The 26,393-nt window shown below is 46.1% G+C and overlaps 1 protein-coding gene across 3 annotated transcripts in view; it reads left to right on the forward strand.

Moving 5' to 3' along the window:
• LOC118377533 (transcription factor SOX-6-like) overlaps window positions 1–26,393 on the forward strand; it is a 227,105-nt gene that overhangs the window by 23,322 nt on the left and 177,390 nt on the right. For all 3 annotated transcript variants that reach the window (XM_052483931.1, XM_052483926.1, XM_052483943.1), the window contains exon 3: window positions 9,120–9,190. The gene's annotated coding sequence lies outside the window, so the exon portion shown is untranslated. The remainder of the gene's footprint in view (window positions 1–9,119; window positions 9,191–26,393) is intronic.

Raw genomic sequence — 26,393 nt, forward strand, 5'->3', positions numbered from 1 at the left:
GAGAGAGAGAGAGAGAGAGAGAGAGAGAGAGAGAGAGAGAGAGAGAGAGAGAGAGAGAGAGAGAGAGAGAGAGAGAGAGAGAGAGAGAGAGAGAGAGAGAGAGAGAGAGAGAGAGAGAGAGAGAGAAGAAAGAAAATAAAAGCCGTCTGCTACTGTGGAGGAATCCATCCCAGAAGCTGAGAATAGTAGACAAATCGACAACCAAAAGACACAGCTATCCTCTAAGTTGACACTATTCTTGTCTTTGAGTGGAGAATATGTGAGTGTGAATCAAAGAGAATTGACAGGCTGCACACCCGGCTGTTACTAACACAGGGGACATGAATACCTCTTGCGGTGGATATTTTTATTTCACCTTTATTTAACCAGGTAGGCTAGTTGAGAACAAGTTGTCATTTACAACTGCGACCTGGCCAAATAATTACAATATAGCAGTTAAACACTGGAGTGATAGATGTGCAGAAGATGAGTGTGCAAGTAGAGATACTGGGGAGCAAAGGAACTAAATAAATAACAGTATGGGGATGAAGTAGTTGGATGGGCTATTTACAGATGAGTTATGTACATGTGCAGTGATCTGTGAGCTGCTTTGACAGCTGGTGCTTAAAGGTAGTGAGGGAGATATGATTCTCCAGCTTCAGTGATTTTTGCAGTTTGTTCCAGTCATTGGCAGCAGAGAACTGGAAGGAAAGGTGGCCAAAGGAGGAATTGGCTTTGGGGGTGACCAGTGAAATATACCTGCTGGAGCGCGTGCTACGGGTCGGTGCTTCTATGGTGACCAGTGAGCTGAGATAAGGCGGGGCTTTACCTAGCAAAGTCTTATAGATGACCTGGAGCCAGTGGGTTTGGCGACGAACATGAAGCGAGGTCCAACCAACGAGAGCATACAATTGAAGCCTTGGATTGAAGCCTTCCAGTGGCTGGTCATTTCTCTATCCAACCACCTCTATAAATGTACTTTTATTCTTGTTATTTGAAGCAGAATAAATCACATGTAATGTATTTGCGGTGCGGCAGGCACATGAAATAACGGTTTGATCACAGAGCTGTCTGCCTCGCTTCACAAACACAGGGAAGAAGGTTTAATCACAGAGCTGTCTGCCTCTCTTCACAAACACAGGGAATAAGGTTTGATCACAGAGCTGTCTGCCTCTTCACAAACACAGGGAAGAAGGTTTGATCACAGAGCTGTCTGCCTCTCTTCACAAACACAGGGAAGAAGGTTTGATCACAGAGCTGTCTGCCTCTCTTCACAAACACAGGGAAGAAGGTTTGATCACAGAGCTGTCTGCCTCTCTTCACAAACACAGGGAAGAAGGTTTGATTCTCCCTTTACCGCACCACTGTTATTCACAGAGGAATAGTGAAACACTCAATAAGACAGAGTCAAAAGCCCTGTCACTGTTTCAGACCTGCACAATAAGACCTGTGTCACTTTCTCAGCCTCTCCTGACCTGAGTTTGATTGACAATGGTGAGTGTTTCAGGCAGGTCTACTTTGATCGTTGTGACAGGAGGCCTGGTGCAGCTCCATCTTTAATCTGTGCCTGTCGTGTTCACATGAGAGAGAGGCAGAGAGGAGAGAGATGGGGGACAAAGACAGAGACAAAGAGCAAAAGAGAGAGAGAGAGAGAGATACACAGAGATGGAGAGAGACAGAGATGGAGAGAGACAGACTGAAATAAAGAGGGAGTGAGGGAGAAAGAGAGCGAGAGAAAGAGAGAGCAAGGCAGGAAGAGAAAGAAGGGGAGAGCGGGGAGGCTGTGACAGGTAATAGTGTGCTGAAGCAGCTGTGTCTGGCTGTGATTGGACCGTTTCCAGCACCAAATAACTCAATGATATGGTGGATTTTTTTGCGTGGAAATAAGGCTTGTCTTTGTGAGCTCATATTCTTTGGCATGCCTGTGCAGTGTGCACTGTGCCACAGGGAATGTATAGCTTTCTGTTAACCAAGTTATAGGGACATCAGCGCTCTGTCTCCTCCCCCTGTTGTAGCCTGCCAACCCCCAGGTAACTGCAGCCCTGCTAACCTCCCTGCTGACCTGGGCATCAGATTGTATTAGCCCAGACATGGCTTTGACCTCCCCTTTTTGTAATGACGGCCTTTCATTCACTGCATTCTACAGCTATGCTTTTTCTCATTCGCGGTGGGCGATGTGGGGAAAGTGGATTGATTTTGTGGACTTGGATATTGAATCTGACAATGGCTTGAGCCGAGTGCACTAATAGACATTTCTGCAGCAGAATTCTCACCTCCCTTCTCTTCCCTCCACCCCCCATTTCCCCAAGGATCCCTGCTGTTTAGCCTGTACTGCTGTTATGGGCCCACCTCATTGCCTTATCCCCCCACCCACCCAGCCCTCCCATAGTCCCCAGCCCTGGATGGGCCACTGCTGCCTCTCTCTGTCTGTAGAGATAACCAGGTCTCAGCCAGGTGGGGACCAACACGCTGATGGCAAAAAGATTGCCTCCATTGTCAAAATAACTACCTCTGCAAAATCCCTACTTTAGCATGTTTGGACTAGAAGGAGTTAGGGCTGGAATAGTGGACTGGGGATATTTAGAACATGTTGCAGATCTGGATACATCTGCGTTGTGCCGGGGATTGGTTTGTCCTGTACGTGTTTGCATATACACTCACGCGCACACACACACACACACACACACACACACACACGCGCACACGCACGCACGCACGCACGCACGCATGTTTGTCCTGTCTGGACATTGACAGAGAAAAAATACACTTGTGTAATAATGTTCAACCAACCCTGACCTGAACGCTCATGGCAACTGTATAGTTGTTCTGAAGGTTGACCATTGATTCTCAGCCACGTGCATATGATGGTCAGCGAGAGAGACAACGCTCCGTTATGTGCTGGGGTAATCAAGCCGAGCCCCCTGTAGATGAACACATGTCTGGAATCTGAAGGTTCATTTGATTGGATCCCCTCTCTTCGGGGATGTCTGTGGAACAGCTTTCACTTACATATGAAAGGAAGGATTTCAGGCCAAATGGTAGCTCCAGAGGGCATACGTTCAGCCTGTAACATACGGATAAATGAAAAGTAACCAAGCGAGAGAGAGGTTTTTGTATTAGTGTGTAGATTTAATATAAATCCTTCTTTAACATGACAGACATGTGCGTTTTGGATTATGGCCCTAGAGGCCTGCTTTCACTCATTAGCCCTGACACAGACAGGGCTGTGGTGTTGGAGGAAGGTCCTGACACAGGGCAGTGGTGTTGGAGCAGGGTCCTGACACAGGGCTGTGGTGTTGGAGGAGTGTCCTGACACAGGGCTGTGGTGTTGGAGGAGGGTCCTGACACAGGGCAGTGGTGTTGGAGCAGGGTCCTGACACAGGGCTGTGGTGTTGGAGAAGTGTCCTGACACAGGGTTTTGGTGTTGGAGAAGTGTCCTGACACAGGGCTGGGGTGTTGGAGGAGGGTCCTGACACAGGGCTGTGGTGTTGGAGGAGTGTCCTGACACAGGGTTTTGGTGTTGGAGGAGGGTCCTGACACAGGGCTGTGGTGTTGGAGGAGGGTCCTGACACAGGGCAGTGGTGTTGGAGCAGGGTCCTGACACAGGGCTGGGGTGTTGGAGAAGTGTCCTGACACAGGGTTGTGGTGTTGGAGAAGTGTCCTGACACAGGGTTTTGGTGTTGGAGAAGTGTCCTGACACAGGGTTGTGGTGTTGGAGAAGTGTCCTGACACAGGGCTGGGGTGTTGGAGAAGTGTCCTGACACAGGGTTGTGGTGTTGGAGGAGTGTCCTGACACAGGGTTGTGGTGTTGGAGAAGTGTCCTGACACAGGGCTGTAGTGTTGGAGAAGTGTCCTGACACAGGGCTGGGGTGTTGGAGGAGGGTCCTGACACAGGGCTGTGGTGTTGGAGGAGTGTCCTGACACAGGGCTGGGGTGTTGGAGAAGTGTCCTGACACAGGGCTGGGGTGTTGGAGAAGTGTCCTGACACAGGGTTGTGGTGTTGGAGAAGTGTCCTGACACAGGGCTGGGGTGTTGGAGGAGTGTCCTGACACAGGGTTTTGGTGTTGGAGAAGTGTCCTGACACAGGGTTGTGGTGTTGGAGAAGTGTCCTGACACAGGGCTGGGGTGTTGGAGAGGTGTCCTGACACAGGGTTGTGGTGTTGGAGAAGTGTCCTGACACAGGGCTGGGGTGTTGGAGAAGTGTCCTGACACAGGGTTGTGGTGTTGGAGAAGTGTCCTGACACAGGGCTGGGGTGTTGGAGGAGTGTCCTGACACAGGGTTTTGGTGTTGGAGAAGTGTCCTGACACAGGGTTGTGGTGTTGGAGAAGTGTCCTGACACAGGGCTGGGGTGTTGGAGAGGTGTCCTGACACATGGCTGGGGTGTTGGAGAAGTGTCCTGACACAGGGCTGGGGTGTTGGAGAAGTGTCCTGACACATGGCTGGGGTGTTGGATAAGTGTCCTGACACAGGGCTGGGGTGTTGGAGAAGTGTCCTGACACAGGGCTGGGATGTTGGAGAAGTGTCCTGACACAGGGTTGTGGTGTTGGAGAAGTGTCCTGACACAGGGCTGGGGTGTTGGAGAAGTGTCCTGACACAGGGTTGTGGTGTTGGAGAAGTGTCCTAACACAGGGCTGGGGTGTTGGAGAAGTGTCCTGACACAGGGTTGTGGTGTTGGAGAAGTGTCCTGACACAGGGCTGGGGTGAGGTTTTAGTGGAGGGTCCCTTTACAGTTTTTTCCAACTGCTTACACACGTTTTCAAAACTGTCTCCTTTTTTTCAAAACTCTACACACAGGAATTGGTAGGGCTGCTTCTCTTCTCCGGCCTGGGTCTGGCCACAATACTTTGTCCACATCACATCACGTTTTCTCTTGCCAAACATGGAGGGAAGTATCTCCTAGCATGGCGTATCCAACCTTGGACAGAGGCAACCTCTATGTCCCCACATGGAGGGAAGTATCTCCTAGCATGGCGTATCCAACCTTGGACAGAGGCAACCTCTATGTCCCCACATCGAGGGAGGTATCTCCTAGCATGGCGTATCCAACCTTGGACAGAGGCAACCTCTATGTCCCCACATGCGTCCTCCATTGCCTGGAGAAGCGGCATGCGGGCATAGGGTTGGCGATCATACACTTTCCAGCACCAGGCTGAGAACAATTCCTTTATGGGATTTTGAAAAGGTGAATATGGGGGTAGGTACAAAACTACAAATTGTGGATGGGTGGCAAACCAGTTTTGGACCAGAACAGCCCGGTGAAAACTAACATTGTCCCATAAAACCACAAATCTAGCAGGCTCCTGATCTGAATCAGGGACAAGCATTGTGTAAATTGCATCCAGAAAAGTGAGCATATGGCCGGTGTTGTACGGACCCAGTGTGGCATTGTGATGGAGGACCCCGTTTTGAGTGATGGCAGCACACATAGTTATATTACCCCCACGCTGTCCAGGGACATTGGTAATTGCCCTCTGTCCTATTACATTTCCTCCGCGGCGCCTGGTTTTGGTGAGGTTGAAGCCAACCTCATCCACATAAATAAATTCATGACGAATTACATGGGCATCCAGCTCCAATACTCTCTGTAACAGACAAAAGGATATACAGATGAGTAAATATGGTATGTCTGAAGTACTGGAAGTAGTGTTGCATACATACCTCTACAAAGTCATGTCGCATATTCTTGACTCTGTCAAAGTATCTCGCAAATGGCACCTTGTGAAGTTGTTTCATCGTCACTCGGTGCCGTTGGAGGATGCGTTGTATGGTCGACAGGCTTACAGCATTGATTTAGTTAAATATGGTGTCATTATTCAAGATATATATTGATAATTGCAGTCTCTTGTACATCTGTAAACAAGTGTCCTCGTCCTCCATGATGTCTTTGCCTTTCCACTCAGAAGTACAGAATTCAAACACAGTATGTGTTCAGCATAGGAACTGTAAACAATGTACAAAACATTTTAGTACAGCATGATAATCAACCTCATTCATTCAATGCAGTGCAGTAAATGGATGGCTTAGAGTTACAAATGTTTATGCAATACTATGGAGTCATAAGTATTTTACAGTACATTACTGTAATGCTAAAATAGTCATTAGATAGTTGCATACCTGTTTTCATGTCTGAAGGTTCGAGTTATGGACGCCACTGTAAATCGACTCAAGTTGGTCTGGACTCTCAGTCCAGCATCTCTCATGGTCAAACCGTGGTTGATCACATGATCAACAAGTGTTGCCCTAATCTCATCAGAGATGGCTCTCCTTCCTTCTCTTCTTTGCCCTCGTCCTCTTCTTCCACTTCCTCTCTATTAGTGTTTGCACATGTGAGGAGTGTGTGTGTGACCTGGTGAATAAGTGTAGCATTTTGATTGGTTGTGTTTGGAAAAGGAAAGAAAGTCACTTCCTGTTAGATTTTTGTGTTTTAAGTAGAGAATTGTGTGTAATGTTTTGAAAAAAGTGTTTTATGCAATTGACAACTGAGTCAAAGGCTGAGAAACAGCTTATGGTTTTAGATATTTGGTGTGTAGTTTTGCACTTTGAGTGAGGGATTTCAAATATCGTGTGACATGAAAAGATTTTGTGTGTAAGCAGTTGGAAAAAACTGTAATATAGTCCAGGGGTTTGGCCAAAGACAAAGGAAAGGAAAGGCCACCCTTTGACAGAATTACCACAGGTGTCCTTGAGCTCTCTGGCCTGGGGCCTTTGAAGTGAGAACTGTTAGTCTGTCTGTTGGGCTTGTTTAAAGGGCTCTCTGTTTGACAGATCAATCCCTCTGCGTCTCTAGTGTGGGACATAGATAAATGTTGATTTTTCTTTAAAAGCGGTGCTGTCTGTAATGTGTGGCAACCCCCTGACTGACTGTCCACCTGTGGTGTAATGAGAATTATCTATTTGGCTGATAGCTCACCACCCCCGATGTCTCGGGTACTCCAGTAGTGCAGACAGCTGGTGGTTGTCTATGTGCCTTGTGTGCCTTGTGTGCCTTGTGTGTGTGTGTGATTGTGTGTGTGTGTGTGTGTGTGTGTGTGTGTGTGTGTGTGTGTGTGTGTGTGTGTGTGTGTGTGTGTGTGTGTGTGTGTGTGTGTGTGTGTGTGTGTGTGTGTGTGTGTGTGTGTGTGTGTGTGTGTGTGTGTGTGTGTGTGTGTGTGTGAGTGAAAGTGTGTGTGTGTGTGAGTGAAAGTGTGTGAAATTGTATGTTTGTGTGTTAGGGCAAAAGATACTGTTCATTCCGTGTGTGAATGTGTTAACTTTGTGTTAGTTTCCGTTTATGTGTGTTGTGTTTCAGTGCGGTTTGTTGTCACCACCCTCTCTGCAACAGCTGAGTAAAAAAATCAACCATTTCAAAGGCTCTATGGTTATTGTGGACACAATGATTGGGTGATAAAAGTGTTGGGGGAAACTATTAAACTGAATATGGAGTTGATTGGGATTCTGTTTTAATGAATCCATGATCGTTTAATTAGTGAAAGGAAGGGTTGCCATCTCTGTGTTAATTCCCCAGCAGTTAAAGAAGGATTTTAAGCCTTAAGACATGGAGACATGGATATGTGCAATTCAATATTAGGAAGGTGTTCTTAATGTTTAGTAAACTCAGTTTATGTTTCATAAAGAAACACTTGTTTATTGAATTACTACCCAGGTTATGTATTTAATACAGTGGGCTATGATAGTCTGGGTGGAGAGTGCCCTTAGTGGGTTTTGAAAGTAAAATTCTGTGTGAGTGTAGATGTCTGTCCGTCTTTCTGTCTTTGTTTGTTTCTCTCTTTGTCCATCTGCCTGTCCGTGTGTGTGTGTGTGTGTCTGTTTTTCCATCTCTGACCCTGTGCGCATGTCTGTCCTTATGTGTGTGTGTGTGCAGTACAGTGCAGAGAGGTGAGACAGTGTGGTGTTGACATTGGCAGCCTGCTGGCTAGGACGGCTGGGTCCTTTGAGAGGTTTGACTGTCAGCTTATAGGTGCTATAAAGATGACAGCAGATTACCATTCAGTCAGGGCCAGTCTGTGGGCCTTCTCTCTCCTATTGTTACTTTCAGTCTCAAGGCTGCACATTCAGATCCATTCATGGCTACTGCTTCTCCCTGGCCTATTCTATTAACCCTCCATCCTCTCTTACTGAGATCTCTTTTCTGTACTTTGACACCAATTGCAAATGTGTTGGTATATTTCTCTGGTCTGCTGTTGGTATCTTTTATTCCCTGCCTTGCCGCAGGAGACCAAGGTACAGTAGCACAAATTACTGGCAGATCAATTAAGTGTGACCTTAAAAACCTCTGTCCTGGTTTAATTGGCGGTGCTGAAGCAGGGTAATTGTATAAATCAGCTGTTAATGAGATCGCAGCTTGTTGTGAAAAACAAGATAATGTGAGGAAATGAACATCAATGAGCTTTGTGCCGTTTCAGACCCGTGCTGTGGTTGTGCACAGTGATCACTCCACTTCTCTCTCACTTTGGATGTTGTTGTGGTTCCTGTTTTGGTGTGTTATTTTTCCACTTCCTGGACGTAGAAATATTCATGTTAAATTCCGGGTTAGATAATGGCTAAAACTGGTATGTCCATATTGCAGAGGCTTTGGTTTGTTTGTGTTTTCTCTAACAGAACAGAGCTCTGGCGGCTGGGCTCGGAGAGAGACATGCCGTCACTAGCAGAGCATGCTGCTAAATAAATCATTAGCCTGCCGCGCTCGAGGAAAGAAAGTCGAAATTAAATAAAACAACCACTTTATATGAAAGCCATGTATTAGTGGAATCTACTGGCTGTAGGACAGATTAATGAGGTATTAGAGAAGTGGATTTTAAACATTGTCTAGGACGTGGTCCCGAACTCTTTCATTACAAAAGCTGTTTTACCTCAGCTGTAGACATTCTGACAATGGGCCAGCATCACCTTCTCCTCCTTACCCCCCCCGCCCTCCTATCTCCCTCTCTCTCCTTGTTTTGATATTTGCAAATAAAGTTATTTTACTGATCGTACCGATTTTCTTTTAATAAAGTATTCATAAGATATGTTGTTTTGAATTGAATGTCCTGGGGTGGATTGTTTAACTGAAAGAATAAAGACTAAAGAATTAATATACATGTTTTTTAAAGATGGACAAAGAGACATTTATATATTTTGTCTGTTTTTTTTATCATTTCAGGTCACTTTCATGAGTTCAAAATCAACTAACCAGTGATCGCTGGGTGCTGGGGATTTAATCTTTCTGTTCATGTAAGTACTCTTTTTCCTCCATTTTGATTTCTTTCTAAAGGCTAATCAGTTCGATTTCTCTTTTAACCCTGGAGTCTTCCATCCACATTGAACACCTGCATTGAATGAAATAAACAAATACATTCTAATATAATGGACGCTACAGAATAAGCTTATATTGTTGCTTCACATGGTCACTTTTACAATTTAGACCTACACTACATGACCAAAAGTATGTCGACAACTGCTCGTCAAACAACTCATTCCAAAATCATGGGCATTAATATGGAGTTGTTCCCCCCTTTACTGCTATAACATCCTCCACTCTTCTGGGAAGGCTTTCCACTAGTTGTCGGAACATTGCTGCAGGGACTTGCTTTCATTCAGCCACAAGAGCATTCGTGAGGTCGGGGACAGATGTTGGGCGGTTACACCTGGCTCAATTCCAATTCATCCCAAAGGTGTTCAGTGGGGTTGAGGTCAGGGCTCTGTGCAGGCCAGACAAATTCTTCCACGACGATCTCAACAATCCATTTCTGTATGGACCTCGCACGGGGGCATTGTCATGCTGAGATAGGAAAAGGCCTTCCCCAAACTGTTGCCACAAAGTTGGAAGCACAGAATAGTCTAGAATGTTATTGTATGCTGTAGCATTAAGATTTCCCTCCACTGGAACTAAGGGGCAAACCTCAAACCATGAAAGACAGTCCCAGACCATTATTCCTCATCCACCAAACTTTACAGTTGGCACTATGCATTGGGGCAGGTAGCATTCTCTTGGCATCCGCCAAACCCAGATTATTAGTCTGTCGGACTGCCAGATGGTGAAGCATGATTCAACACTCCAGAGAACGCATATCCACTGCTCCAGAGTCCAATGGCGACAAGCTTTATACCACTCCAGCCGACACTTGGCATTGTGCATGGTGAACTTAGGCTTGTGTGCAACTGCTCGGAGATGAAAAGTAATTTCATGTTGCATCCACAGGCAGTTTGGAACTCGGTAGTGTTGCAATCGAGGACAGACAATTTTTACCCATTACATGCTTCAGAACTCGGCGTCCTCGTTCTGTGAGCTTTTGTGGCCTACCACTTCGCAGCTGAGCCGTTGTTGCTCCTAGATGTTTCCACAATAACAACACTTACTGTTGCCCGGGGCAGCTCTAGCAGGGCAGAAATTTGACGAACTGACTTGTTGGAAAGGTGGCATCCTATGACAGTGCCACGTTGAAAGTCACTGAGCTATTCAGTAAGGCCATTCTACTGCCAGTGTTTGTCTATGGAGATTGCATGGCGGTGTGCTCGATTTTATACACCTGTCAGCAACGGGCGTGGCTGAAATAGCCTAATCCTCTAATTTGAAGAGGTGTCCACATACTTTTGTATATATTGTGTATTTTGGAGTTGTTTATTCAGGTACTGAATCTGTATTTTTTTCAGATTCTGCTTTTATTTCCAGTAATAAAAAAAATACTGCACATAATCTGAGGTTAAAGTACATTCTGACACCTACGTTCTTGTATTCTAGCTTTAGTTGTATATAGAGGTTGAATGCAGAAGACCATGGAACTGTGACACGTACATGCATAGTCAGGCTAGCTAATGACATCAAGGCCTTGTGAGACTTGTGAACCCTCTGTGAGTTTACCTCAACCTCTGAGGCCCTTAGAAAACTAAACCCAGGTGTCTTGGTTATTTTCCTTACTTTCCATGTCTACCTGCATAGTAGAATGTATAGTGCTTTTGATTCTATTCTCTACGCTAATGTCGGCTGCTGTTATTGGTAGTTTATGGCTGCGTATCGTCTCAATAAGAACATTCACAAGAGGGAAGAAAGAGTCCATTTCAGAAAACGCAGGCAGCGCCTCCGAAAACAGCCAGTATATGGCTGCACTATATTGCTACAATATGCCTTTAATGGGAGCTCTCTCTGCTGCTGCCGCTGTTGTAATAAAATTGTATCTGAGGAAATGTTTCTTGAGCAAATAAAGCTGAGAAAGTTTAGTTGATATTAATATTTTTTCAAATGTCAGTTGGAGATGGTTTCCTGAGAGGCAGGACCGAATGATATTAATGTGGCTGAGGAGTCCTTGTTGGTCCTGCATAATCAACTGTGGCACTGATAAGAGTCAATCCCATCTCAAAGTTCACGGCCATTTACTAATACCAACGGTTTATCTCTGCCATTTCTCCTCAAACACAGTTGTCTTCAGTGCAGATCAATGCTCCCATCTAAACCAAACTGGCTTATGGTTTTCTGATTTGTTTTGAAGGGAGTGTGGGCTTATCTTTAGCTCCAGTGAGTAGACAGAATGGTTGAATAACAAAGCCTTAGCAGTGATTACTACCTTTGTCTGCCCGGCCTGTCAGTCAAGCCATTATCACATCCTGTCGCTCTTTGTTACTATAATGATAGGGTTCACATCGGTCAGCTGCTCAGGTAACAACAGAAAAGATCCAGATATCATTTCGCTATTTATTTAGTTTAACATCCTGTCTGGCTGTGAACTGTCTAGTCCTTTTTTGATTCTATCGCTTTAGAAAATATTATTACATTTCACTTGTTTAGTTCTAATTTATCACCAATTAATACTGCTCAGTGAAAAAAGTTGATAGACGAATGGAAAGAGCATTCATTAGCCAGACTGTATGGCATGCTAACACTGTGTAACACTGGTGAGCTCCTGATACTACCACAGCTTTACACTTTGTAGCATTAGTAGTAAATAAACCAAAACAACATGGGTCCACTGCTTCCTCTGGAGAGAAAGACCTGGAACCAAGACATTAACATTGCTATTGACAAGTTACAGGTTACCTCTCTCTATTTTGGGAATAAAACAGTTGGTTATTGTTGGACCAAAGGGAAAAAGATAACTAGAGTAGCTACTGACTAAGAAGAGAAAACATCAGCCATATGGTTGGCATAGGTACAGTTGGTTGAGTGACAGGGTATGTTGTCCACTGCCTAAGTGCATGTGTGTGTGTTTGTTTCTGTTGGAACAGCAAATGCTCCCAATGATGTGTGTGTTGAATAAAGGACTTGGTACAATGTGTGTATAGACCTGAGGTAGATGTTTAGAGGTGTCCTACATTACTTGAGATGCTCCCACATCATGAGGACCTTGATAGTGAATAGCCAATGGAATGAACACCTGAGCTTTTCTCTTCGAAGCAGAAAACAAGGTGCATTGTGGGGAAATGCTTGTAGACATAACGTAATATAATTGTAAATGTTCTATTAAATTGTTATTCAGTGATTGTACGTGTTTGTCTTTGAACACAGCACCCAAATATTCCCATTTGAAGAGAATCTATTGGACAGTTAGTACTTTGCTCGCACTGTTATTTAAGAAGTATCAGTGTGTGTTAGAATAGATTGTACCACACTCCCTGTGTCTCCCTGTCTTACTGGTTTTAGATGGCCTGTGTGTGTTAGAATAGATTGTACCACACTCCCTGTGTCTCCCTGTCTTACTGGTTTTAGATGGCCTGTGTGTGTTAGAATAGATTGTACCACACTCCCTGTGTCTCCCTGTCTTACTGGTTTTAGATGGCCTGTGTGCGTTAGAATAGATTGTACCACACTCCCTGTGTCTCCCTGTCTTACTGGTTTTAGATGGCCTGTGTGTGATGTTCCAAAGACCTGCTCCACTCCCCTGTGCTCTTCTATCAGCCAGACCTGACACACTCGTTCATCTAAATCCTATGCAACTTCAATCTACATGTTTAATTCATCCTAAAATGAGGCGGTGTGTCATTTTGACGGTGTGTGTCTTGTTTTGCGGGACGATGTATTTAATCACTCCTGTGTGAACTCATTTGGAAACACCAAAGCGTGGAGGGCCGGATACGCTCTTTGTCAGCGTATGTCATCATGTAATAAGTGATGGACACACAGCAGTCACTCTGGGCTCAGTCCAGCGCTGATGCCCCTCATGGGGAAGATCTGCTGGAGAGGTTTTCTGAGAAATGAAATAAACGGCACTTCACCACAAAATGAAAATGAATAACCTTTGGTTGGTTATCCTCTCATCTATTATTTATCAAAAGGGCCTGTTGGTTCAGCCGACTGACCCTGTCTGTGCTGATTATGACCCGTGATGTAGATGAACAGAGACTGTTTGACAAAGTGGTTTTATTTTCATCAGCCTTGGTTTCAATTGCTCCAGGGGAACACTGGGAATATTCAAATTGATTGTTGGCAGATTTATTTACAGTTGAAGTCGGAATTTGACATACACTTAGGTTGGAGTCATTAAAACTTGTTTTTCAACCACTCCACAAATTTATTGTTAACAAACTATAGTTTTGGCAAGTCGGTTAGAACATCTACTTTGTGCATGACATAAGTCATTTTTCCAACAATTGTTTACAGAGAGATTATTTCACTTATAATTCATTGTATCACAATTCCAGTGGGTCAGAAGTTTACATACACTAAGTTGACTGTGCCATTAAACAGCTTGGAAAATTCCAGAAAATAATGTTATGGATCTAGAAGCCTCTGATAGGCTAATAGACATAATTTGAGTCAATTGGAGGTGTACCTGTGGATGTATTTCAAGGCCTACCTTCAAACTCAGTGCCTCTTTGCTTGAAAATCATGGGAAAATCAAAAGAAATCAGCCAAGACCTCAGAAAAGTAATTGTAGACCTCCACAAGTCTGGTTAATCCTTGGGAGCAATTTTCAAATGCCTGAAGGTACCACATTCATCTGTACAAACAATAGTACGCAAGTATAAACACCATGGGACCACACAGCCGCCATACCGCTCAGGAAGGAGATGCGTTCTGTCTCCTAGAGATGAATGTACTTTGGTGCGAAAAGTGCAAATCAATCCCAGAACAACAGCAAAGGACCTTGTGAAGATGCTGGAGGAAACAGGTACGAAAGTATCTATATCCACAGTAAAACAAGTCCTATATCGACATAACCTGAAATGCCGCTCAGCAAGAAAAAGGCCACTGCTCCAAAACCACCATAAAACGCCAGACTACGGTTTGCAACTGCACATCAAGACAAAGATCATACTTTTTGGAGAAATGTCATCTGGTCTGATGAAACAAAAATAGAACTGTTTGGCCATAATGACCATCATTATGTTTGGAGGAAAAAGGGGGAGGCTTGCAAGCCGAAGAACACCATCCCAACAGTGAAGCACCAGGGGTGGCAGCATCATGTTGTGGGGGGTGCTTTGCTGCAGGAGGGACTGGTGCACTTCACAAAATAGATGGCATCATGAGGGAGGAAAATTATGTGGATATATTGAAGCTACATCTCAAGACATCAGTCAGGGAGTTAAAGCTTGGTCGCAAATGGGTCTTCCAAATGGACAATGACCCCAAGCATAGTTTTAAAGTTGTGTCTAAATGGCTTAAGGACAACAAAGTCAAGGTATTGGAGTGACCATCACAAAGCCCTGAAGTCAATCCTGTAGAACATTTGTGGACAGAACAGAAAAAGTGTGTGCGAGAAAGGAGACCTACAAACCTGACTCAGTTACACCAGCTCTGTCAGGAGGACTGGGCCAAAATTCATCCAACATATTGTGGGAAGCTTGTGGAAGGCTACCCGAAACGTTTGACCCAAGTTAAATCATATAAAGGCAATGCTACCAAATACTAATTGAGTGAATATAAACGTCTGACCCACTGGGAATAAAACCTGAAATAAATCATTCTCTTCACTATTATCCTGACATTTCACATTCTTAAAATGAAGTGGTGATCCTATCTGACCTATGACATGGAATTTTTACTTGGATTAAATGGAATTGTGAAAAACTGAGTTTAAATGTACTTGGCAAAGTTGTACAGTATGTAAACTTCTGACTTCAACTGTATCTGTCAGGAAGGAGTTTCCGTACAGATATGTAGATACAGTAGTCCTCCATTCACTAACGCCATATAACCCTGATAGATCCTGTTAGTTGTAAGGTAGTTCCTGTTAGTTGTTCAATCCCCTCTGTATGAGCTGCCATCCCAGCAACATGCTGTTGTTATCGGGGTTATACCCTCCTATCAGCTTTATTAGATATGAGGCCTGATTTGATGGCTTGATGTGCTTTATTTGATTCTCTGTAGAATGAAACCTAGTATAGACTTGGCTGCTTTCCTTCCTCTCAAGTTACAGCCCTTGTAGGACAGAGAGGAGTTTCACCTCTTAGCTATATACTGCAGAAAACAGGACCTGAGAACATGCCATTAATCTTCTGGCTTCCCCAGCTGTGGAAAGTAATGCATAACTAAAAGTCTGGTCAAATGAATTAATGATTTCAACCATGAACTTCTCTCCCAAAACGCCATGAATCGTCTCTGGCTGATAATGTGTTCCGACCCCGGAGTGTGAAATGCCCGTTGCGTTGAGAGTATCCAGTTAATTGATTCGCAAATTATTTTTAAGTTTGTGGTGCCCAGGGGAGTGCTGGGCTCTAGTGACGGCCATGTCGGGAGAGTTTAAAAACTCTTTCTTTCCATGCCTGGGTTGGATTGGATTAAGCTAACAAGCCCAATCAAAGCCTGGGAGAGCGGAGAGTGGCAGAACGGAGAAGACCTCCACAGGTCCCATGTATCCACTTTCTCCCCACCCCGCAACCCCCATGTCCTGTCTGGGGCAGGGGTCTCTAAGGTCTGTTCTGTGAAAATAACATGGTTTTAGCAACCTGCATCAATGTTGTCTGTTTGGTCCTGAACATACAGGCATGTTGCTGGATGATTGAGATGCTGAGAAGATATCCTTTGAGTGTAACATAAGTGGCCTCATCATCGGGGTGAAATCAGAAACGACAACATAAATTCATGACCTCCCTCTTGAGAGACAGACATATTTCCACAGTTTTTTCTCTTGCTTTTGTAGCTGTGGTTTTATGTCAAAGTGGTGGGATTATTGTGCCTATAATGATAATAGGAAGTGTTGAGGTCATCTCTATTGAGTAACCATCTACTGTAAGTACAGTATGCTTTTAGCTGGCGTCTGGTCGCATATTTGATAAACAACACATTGTGAAACATTGGTCATAAGCAATGTGAAAAGCATTGGAATCAAAGTTTGGATTCCATTCCAATGAAGTTGGGCAGATTGGACTGATAGGAGAGATAATCTAATTGAATTTTGATGGATAGAGTGGGTACACATTTCCCCGATGGTTAAGATGTTTATTGTTTGAGTTATGTAAAAGGTGCTACTGCATTTAACGTACGTTTGTTTAGGCTATCTTTGTCAATACAGTACAGAACAATACAGAAAAAAATACTAAGACATTTTGTTGGAGTAGAATTATTCTCTCCTCATGGTGTAATTCTGCAGGGTTGTTGTCTTTCTTCTAGGGGTCATTAACTTGTAAGCATCAACATACATTCTTTGCTATAAACTTACATTTACATTTCTGAAGAATTTAGACGCCAAAACGAATGGGGAATGATTGACTTGGACATAGTATAATGTCATTACTATTTAAGATGAGAAGAATGAAGGTTGAGAACAGCTCACAGTGAATAAGCATTGTCAGTTGATGTTTCTGAGAAATCAGCCGCCACTGTCTGAAATAACCACCCTGCCTAATTGATCTCAACATAAATGTACTGTAAGCTCAGTGAAGTTGTTTCCTTGTTTGTCCTGGAGGGTGGAGCGGGGGTGGCCTGTGTTAATGTCTGCATTATGCTCAGATGGTCTTGCTGTAGTGTAGCCCGACCCAGTAGCTAGCGTCCGTTACTCCCCCACTAAGTAGCTGGATCTCTGTGCTAATACCAAGGAGCCTGTAATCTGGGCCCATTAGCAGGCGCTGTCATTCAGACACACTGTGTCGGCCTGATTTAAATAAAATGAAGATGGTTGTTTCTGGTCCCTTGGCTTCAGTCATTGCCATAAACATATGCTCCATGCCCTGCTTCTCTCCATCTTATTTCTCATTTTAATTTGTTGTGTGGGCTGTGCTAGAAATCACATTTAATACAATCCTCCCAGGGACTCTGTCATATAATAACATGGTAATTTCTGTGTATCCTTTTGAAAAATGAGGAAATTAATTCTTCCTGACATGTTGTAATTATTCCAGTGTGAACGGTGGATAGGCTGCCTCCCCAGCCCCCTATGTGTCGGAGGCAAGCGGCTGCCGGCGGGTGCCGAGGTGCTAATGCTGACCAGCAGCCCGTTTAATTTGAAACATGAGCAGACACCTTTCAACACACCTTCTTAATGTTGGAGTGCCTCACAAATTAATTCACTACTCATCTGGCAGCTCTAGCTTGGGGGGATGGAGAGATGGGACACTATCACTATTAGTCAAAGTGTAGTTGTAGCCTAGGTTTGTGTGTGTGTGTGTGTGTGTGTGTGTGTGTGTGTGTGTGTGTGTGTGTGTGTGTGTGTGTGTGTGTGTGTGTGTGTGTGTGTGTGTGTGTGTGTGTGTGTGTGTGTGTGTGTGTGTGTGTGTGTGTGTGTGTGTGTGTGGAGATGGGAGAACCCTGGGGATGTTGGGGATACTTGGACAGGTTTTCTCTAATCTTCTCCCAGTACTGTCAGTAGGCCACCCTTTCACACATCTCCTCTGGCAACTGAGAGGTCTGAAATGCTCCCCCACACATCACCGCCACATGTATGAGGCTGGAGCCTTATCTTAAACATCAACCTCTGTCCCTGCAAACATGCAAGGCTCCTTTCTGCTGTGTCCTGAAGGAATGTGTTTCCTCATAGGTAGTGTTGTGTCTTCCTGAAGGAATGTGTTTCCTCATAGGTAGTGCTGTGTCTTCCTGAAGGAATATGTTTCCTCATAGGTAGTGTTGTGTCTTCCTGAAGGAATGTGTTTCCTCATAGGTAGTGTTGTGTCTTCCTGAAGGAATGTGTTTCCTCATAGGTAGTGTTGTGTCTTCCTGAAGGAATGTGTTTCCTCATAGGTAGTGTTGTGTCTTCCTGAAGGAATGTGTTTCCTCATAGGTAGTGTTGTGTCTTCCTGAAGGAATGTGTTTCCTCATAGGTAGTGTTGTGTCTTCCTGAAGGAATGTGTTTCCTCATAGGTAGTGCTGTGTCTTCCTGAAGGAATGTGTTTCCTCATAGGTAGTGTTGTGTCTTCCTGAAGGAATGTGTTTCCTCATAGGTAGTGTTGTGTCTTCCTGAAGGAATGTGTTTCCTCATAGGTAGTGTTGTGTCTTCCTGAAGGAATGTGTTTCCTCATAGGTAGTGTTGTGTCTTCCTGAAGGAATGTGTTTCCTCATAGGTAGTGTTGTGTCTTCCTGAAGGAATGTGTTTCCTCATAGGTAGTGTTGTGTCTTCCTGAAGGAATGTGTTTCCTCATAGGTAGTGTTGTGTCTTCCTGAAGGAATGTGTTTCCTCATAGGTAGTGCTGTGTCTTCCTGAAGGAATGTGTTTCCTCATAGGTAGTGTTGTGTCTTCCTGAAGGAATGTGTTTCCTCATAGGTAGTGTTGTGTCTTCCTGAAGGAATGTGTTTCCTCATAGGTAGTGTTGTGTCTTCCTGAAGGAATGTGTTTCCTCATAGGTAGTGTTGTGTCTTCCTGAAGGAATGTGTTTCCTCATAGGTAGTGTTGTGTCTTCCTGAAGGAATGTGTTTCCTCATAGGTAGTGCTGTGTCTTCCTGAAGGAATGTGTTTCCTCATAGGTAGTGTTGTGTCTTCCTGAAGGAATGTGTTTCCTCATAGGTAGTGTTGTGTCTTCCTGAAGGAATGTGTTTCCTCATAGGTAGTGTTGTGTCTTCCTGAAGGAATGTGTTTCCTCATAGGTAGTGTTGTGTCTTCCCCAGCACAGGTTGAACTTAGTCTCTCTCTCCAAGCCAGCAGCAGCAACTCTATCCTGTGCCTGTCAGACAGATCCCTCCTTACCCCTCCCTCACCCCTTCCTCCCCCTTCCTACCCACTCCCTCTCTGCTCTTACCACCAGGATCCCACTTTAAATATAACACTCCATGGGATCATCGATTAATTAATTTCCTAAAACTAAGACACCACAGTTGTTTCTATATGACATATCTTCTGAATGACAAGGCAATTACACCCAGAGCTTGGTTTATGTTCAAAAAGAAATGTAATCGCTGCTCAACAAGGGAATCTTAATATCATCACTGGCCAAGAGCAGAGGTACTTAATATAAGCAGCGCTCTTCATCCAGAACTCTGCAGAATTTATATGATTAAGCAGAACTAAGAGTGGCACATCCAAGTGTGTGTGTGTGTGTGTGTGTGTGTGTATACTGTGCAAGTGTAATTCTGGGTGAATTTCTCAAAAGTGTGTGGGTATGATACATGCACTCTCACACGCACATTCACACACACGCACACTCATGCTCACATTCAACACCATAGTACCCTCCAAACTCGTCATTAAGCTCGAGACCCTGGGTCTCGACCCCGCCCTGTGCAACTGGGTACTGGACTTCCTGACGGGCCGCCCCCAGGTGGTGAGGGTAGGCAACAACATCTCCACCCCGCTGATCCTCAACACTGGGGCCCCACAAGGGTGCGTTCTGAGCCCTCTCCTGTACTCCCTGTTCACCCACGACTGCGTAGCCACGCACGCCTCCAACTCAATCATCAAGTTTGCGGACGACACAACAGTGATAGGCTTGATTACCAACAACGACGAAGACGGCCTACAGGGAGGAGGTGAGGGCCCTCGGAGTGTGGTGTCAAGAAAATAACACTCAACGTCAACAAAACTAAGGAGATGATTGTGGACTTCAGGAAACAGCAGAGGGAACACCCCCCTATCCACATCGATGGAACAGTAGTGGAGAGGGTAGCAAGTTTTAAGTTCCTCGGCATACACATCACAGACAAACTGAATTGGTCCACTCACACTGACAGCGTCGTGAAGAAGGCTTAGCAGCGCCTCTTCAACCTCAGGAGGCTGAAGAAATTTGTCTTGTCACCAAAAGCACTCACAAACTTCTACAGATGCACAATCGAGAGCATCCTGGCGTGCTGTATCACCGCCTGGTACGGCAACTGCTCCGCCCACAACCGTAAGGCTCTCCAGAGGGTAGTGAGGTCTGCACAACGCATCACCGGGGGAAAACTACCTGCCCTCCAGGACACCTACACCACCCGATGTTACAGGAAGGGTATAAAGATCATCAAGGACATCAACCACCCGAGCCACTGCCTGTTCACCCCGCTATCATCCAGAAGGCGAGGTCAGTACAGGTGCATCAAAGCTGGGACCGAGAGACTGAAAAACAGCTTCTATCTCAAGGCCATCAGACTGTTAAACAGCCACCACTAACATTGAGTGGCTGCTGCCAACACACTGACACTGACACTGACTCAACTCCAGCCACTGTAATAATGGGAATTGATGGGAAATTATGTAAATATATCACTAGCCACTTTAAACAATGCTACCTTTGATTTGATCGTAGACAAAAAGCTGACACCAGACAAATAGACCTTAACTGACCATAGCATTCTCAATTAAACCATCCCATTGACATTCACCTCATCACAAAGTCCTCATTGAATGGTCAGCCACTGGATTGTCAGCAGCCAAATGTTTCCTAATTACCTGGGATTTGTCATTTGTTCTTTTTCTCCCTCCATTCTCCTGTTTTAGCCTGACATGAGGTCACAAAAGAGGGTCACAGAGGACGTTATGATTATGGAGTACAACACTGAGTCATCAAGATGACTATATTTCCTAAGAAAGGAAGACTATGTGCTCTAAGAAAGTAATATACTGCCCTTGTGTATTCTCACCAGAGCCAGCAGGTACCAAAAGCAAGGGAGGACTAAGGCACTCTTAATCTCATTAAAAACCTTTATTTGTTATTTGTATGGCATGTTCAATGGAACAAATAGACACAGCCTTGAACTCCCTGACCAAGGCCACGCTGCCGAAACATGTCAGAGTTTTCAAATATTTTTCCATTGAACATACCATGCAAATAAAGGTATTTTAATGAGATTAAGAGTGCCTTGGTCCTCCTTGCTTTTAAAAGTCAAATTTACCCCTTTTACCAAAGAGCACTTTCCATTAACAAAGACCTACTATTGTGTAGCCTAGCAGCGCTTCCCTTCCTGTAGTTTGAGTTAGTGCAAGGATTTGTAGATATCCATGCTGTTAGAGAGAGAGAGAAAGTGTGTTTTCTTATAAACAGAATCTAAAGACCTGTGACAGGAGGAAAAAAAGAAACAAACATAATTTATTGAACCTTTGGGGCTTCGGGTTAAAGACACACAGCTGTAATTGATTTGGGGTGTATGCATGTGTGTGTGAGAAAGAGAGAGCGAAAGTTTGTGTGTGTATATATATGTGTGTATATGTGTCTGTGTGTGTGTATGCTCCTCTATGAGTGGGAGAACAGAGGGCTTGCAGGCAGCCGTGGCGTCATGATCTGGGGGAAGAGAGGAGAGCTTTGTGAGCGGTGGGTGGGTCCCCCCATGACTCAGAGAGGAGGAGAGGCGTCAACATGGCCGCCTGGCCCAGAGGAATTAACGTCTCCACACCCTGGTTAATCAGTGCCATCTTGGCTCTACGTCATCACCCAGCTAGGGAGCAGTCTCCTCTTCTCTCCTCTCCTCTCTCAACTGCCTGGGCTGACATGTAGGCATAGGTTATAGCTAGACTCTCCCATGAACTAAAAGTCACTTTCTAGTGACCAGGTAGTAGAGTCTGTCTGTAGGTGGCCGCTGTGTCTCTCTCTCCACTGGGCTCAGCTCTGCTCAGCTCTAAGCTGGCCTGGGCTGTTAATGACTGAAGGCTGGGAGCAGTGCTCCATGCCAAGACCCACATGGCTGTGGTGGTGCATTAATTCAGCAGTCAATTTGACTGGAAGTTTGAAATCTGTGCTAGGTTAGGGGGACGTGCTGAAGCTGTGTTAATAGCTAGCTTGTTGTCCATATGGTGCTGCTTTAATGGAGCACATTTACTGCAGATGGTGAGAGTTGTTGGTTGGGCAGAGGCAGCTTTTGGCAGAGATCCGTTCTTCGAAAAGGCTGCCGTGAGCCCAGCGCTAGCTGTCTTTTAACACTGATGTCTATCCTCCCTATTTCTCATTCACCAAAACGCTACCCTTGAAATGTGGCCTGCTCTTAGTTTAAAAATCCAGGCTCCCCTGTTTTCTTTATGGATCTAAGAATGTGGCTCAGTCACTTGTTCCTGAATACGGTCTCCAAACCGTATCTTTACTTCCATAGAGCGACGTACTTCAGTTGCCTCCATTACCACAATGGAGTTTTACACAGCGCACTCTGCTGAGGAAACACAGGCAGAGAGACAAGAGGGAGGAAGAGAGAAAAAGAGAGAAGAAGAAAGATAGCTGTGAAACAGTAAGAGAATGTGTCCAAGCAGCAAGAGAGATGCAGAGGGAAGCAGACGGGCAGAGGGAAGGAGACAGGCAGAGGGAAGGAGACAGGCAGAGGGAAGGAGACAGGCAGAGGGAAGGAGACAGGCAGAGGGAAGGAGACAGGCAGGCAGACAGACAGAGGGAAGGAGACAGGCAGGCAGACAGAGGGAAGGAGACAGGCAGGCAGACGGGCAGAGGGGAAGGAGACAGGCAGAGGGAAGGAGACAGGCAGAGGGAAGCAGACGGGCAGAGGGAAGGAGACAGGCAGAGGGAAGGAGACAGGCAGAGGGAAGGAGACAGGCAGGCAGACAGACAGAGGGAAGGAGACAGGCAGAAGGAAGGAGACAGGCAGGCAGACAGTCAGAGGGAGGGAGACAGGCAGAGGGAAGGAGACAGGCGGAGGGACGGAGACAGGCAGGCAGACAGTCAGAGGGAGGGAGACAGGCAGGGGGAAGGAGACAGGCGGAGGGACGGAGACAGGCAGGCAGACAGTCAGAGGGAGGGAGACAGGCAGGGGGAAGGAGACAGGCAGAGGGACGGAGACAGGCAGGCAGACAGTCAGAGGGAAGGAGACAGGCAGGCAGACAGGCAGAGGGAAGGAGACAGGCAGACAGACAGTCAGAGGGAAGGAGACAGGCAGGTAGAGAGATGCAGAGGGAAGGAGACAGGCAGGCAGACAGTCAGAGGGAAGGAGACAGGCAGGTAGACAGACAGAGAGATAGAGACGGAGAGGCAGACAGAGATAGAGAGAAACAGGCCCTTCTGTATTGGCACTTCCTGTCCTGGTGGCAGGCTGGTCCTCTGCTAGACTGTGAGCTTGCTGAAGGCTATGTTGTGGAGCCACTAAAGCATGAGACATGCATTCAGTGTCATGACAAAGGAACCCAGCCTCTATGGCTCACTGTCCATTCACTCAGTGGGTTTTTATCTAGGTTAGTTTAAGTTTCCTGTGGCTTTCCATAGCCTTGTTGCCTGTCTTGCTAACCTGTTATCAAGGAATCTAAACTCCAAAAGGGTGTTTGGGGCACATGATGACGGTCTATTATGCAGTTATGTCGTGTGTTTCTCTGTGTTCGAGTCAGTCCCCTTACTAAAGATGAGGGAGGGAGGGAGGGGGGAGAGGTGCAGAGAGAGAGGTGCAGAGAGAAGTGTGTGTGTGTTTTTAACACTTCTCAGAGTGGTGAGGAGACACGCTTGATCGGTTCGGCATGATTTGACTGTTGTTTTCTCACGTTGTCACTGGTGTGATGTTGGTATTATGTGCTCTGAGAAGAGCAGGGCTGAGTAGAGCGGGGAGCAGAGCCGAGCAGAGCAGTGCCACTGGCCTAACGCCCTCCTCAGACACCTGATTGTGAGGAAAGTGTCGGCTGAGCCCACTGGGTCTCGCGGGTCCACCGCCCTGCTAAGTGCTGGCCAGGCTACCCTGAAAGGCACAGTGTCCTTGGTCCTGTCACTCTTTCCATTCTCTCAGTGGCTTTGTCTCCACAGCCTCACTGGAGGAAAGGAAAAAACAGCAAATTACACTCATGTCCCAAAAACTGAAAGCATTTAGGGCCAAGATGCTGGATCTCTTTTGCTCTGATGTGTGTTATTTATGATGACGTCTGCAAAGGGAGTCGACTGTTACAGCAGGAGAAAACACTCATTAGTTTCAGCAGGTTTTTTGTCTTTGCCGCTACTGAGTATTGCGTTTTCTAACATGGGTTTTGAAAAGCTCACTCCAGCTTTAGCTCTTGGCTGATCAGATGCTGGTGAGACATTTTACAGGACAGGGATGTGATGATGTGTAATACCGAGACAATTGAATAACAAGCTGAAACTACACTGTGTCTTTCTATGAATGGGTGTGATGACTTGTACATATTTATTTCTGCTGACTTTACCATTGTCAGAGAGAGAAGCTCTTGCCTGTTTTACAGTCTCTCTGAAAAGGGAATTTCCTGGTAATTACTCAAATGTTAGGCTATAGTTTTGATATCACTGAAGTACTTGTATTCCAACCCTCTACCCCAGGACTCTGCTCCCAATTAGTTTTATGTAATAATATTTACATTTACATTTACATTTAAGTCATTTAGCAGACGCTCTTATCCAGAGCGACTTACAAATTGGTGCATACACCTTATGACAACCAGTGGAACAGCCACTTGCATCTAAATCTTGTTGGGGGGGGAGAAGGATTACCTACCCTTACTTACCCTATCCTAGGTATTCCTTGAAGAGGTGGGGTTTCAGGTGTCTCCGGAAGGTGGTGATTGACTCCGCTGTCCTGGCGTCGTGAGGGAGTTTGTTCCACCATTGGGGGCCAGAGCAGCGAACAGTTTTGACTGGGCTGAGCGGGAACTGTACTTCCTCAGTGGTAGGGAGGCGAGCAGGCCAGAGGTGGATGAACGCAGTGCCCTTGTTTGGGTGTAGGGCCTGATCAGAGCCTGGAGGTACTGAGGTGCCGTTCCCCTCACAGCTCCGTAGGCGAGCACCATGGTCTTGTAGCGGATGCGAGCTTCAACTGGAAGCCAGTGGAGAGAGCGGAGGAGCGGGGTGACGTGAGAGAACTTGGGAAGGTTGAACACCAGACGGGCTGCGGCGTTCTGGATGAGTTGTAGGGGTTTAATGGCACAGGCAGGGAGCCCAGCCAACAGCGAGTTGCAGTAATCAAGACGGGAGATGACAAGTGCCTGGATTAGGACCTGCGCCGCTTCCTGTGTGAGGCAGGGTCGTACTCTGCGGATGTTGTAGAGCATGAACCTACAGGAACGGGACACCGCCTTGATGTTAGTTGAGAACGTCAGTGTGTTGTCCAGGATCACGCCAAGGTTCTTAGCGCTCTGGGAGGAGGACACAATGGAGTTGTCAACCGTGATGGCGAGATCATGGAACGGGCAGTCCTTCCCGGGAGGAAGAGGAGCTCCGTCTTGCTGAGGTTCAGCTTGAGGTGGTGATCCGTCATCCACACTGATATGTCTGCCAGACATGCAGAGATGCGATTCGCCACCTGGTCATCAGAAGGGGGAAAGGAGAAGATTAATTGTGTGTCGTCTGCATAGCAATGATAGGAGAGACCATGTGAGGTTATGACAGAGCCAAGTGACTTGGTGTATAGCGAGAATAAGAGAGGGCCTAGAACAGAGCCCTGGGGGACACCAGTGGTGAGAGCGCGTGGTGAGGAGACAGATTCTCGCCACGCCACCTGGTAGGAGCGACCTGTCAGGTAGGACGCAATCCAAGCGTGGGCCGCGCCGGAGATGCCCAACTCGGAGAGGGTGGAGAGGAGGATCTGATGGTTCACAGTGTCGAAGGCAGCCGATAGGTCTAGAAGGATGAGAGCAGAGGAGAGAGAGTTAGCTTTAGCAGTGCGGAGCGCCTCCGTGATACAGAGAAGAGCAGTCTCAGTTGAATGACTAGTCTTGAAACCTGACTGGTTTGGATCAAGAAGGTCATTCTGAGAGAGATAGCGGTAGAGCTGGCCAAGGACGGCACGCTCAAGAGTTTTGGAGAGAAAAGAGAGAAGGGATACTGGTCTGTAGTTGTTGACATCGGAGGGATCGAGTGTAGGTTTTTTCAGAAGGGGTGCAACTCTCGCTCTCTTGAAGACGGGAGGGACGTAGCCAGCGGTCAGGGATGAGTTGATGAGCGAGGTGAGGTAAGGGAGAAGGTCTCCGGAAATGGTCTGGAGAAGAGAGGAGGGGATAGGGTCAAGCGGGCAGGTTGTTGGGCGGCCGGCCGTCACAAGACGCGAGATTTCATCTGGAGAGAGAGGGGAGAAAGAGGTCAGAGCATAGGGTAGGGCAGTGTGAGCAGAACCAGCGGTGTCGTTTGACTTAGCAAACGAGGATCGGATGTCATCGACCTTCTTTTCAAAATGGTTGACGAAGTCATCTGCAGAGAGGGAGGAGGGGGGGGGAGGATTCAGGAGGGAGGAGAAGGTGGCAAAGAG

Source organism: Oncorhynchus keta, chromosome 2, assembly GCF_023373465.1.
Source record: "Oncorhynchus keta strain PuntledgeMale-10-30-2019 chromosome 2, Oket_V2, whole genome shotgun sequence".
Classification (NCBI taxonomy): domain Eukaryota; kingdom Metazoa; phylum Chordata; class Actinopteri; order Salmoniformes; family Salmonidae; genus Oncorhynchus; species Oncorhynchus keta.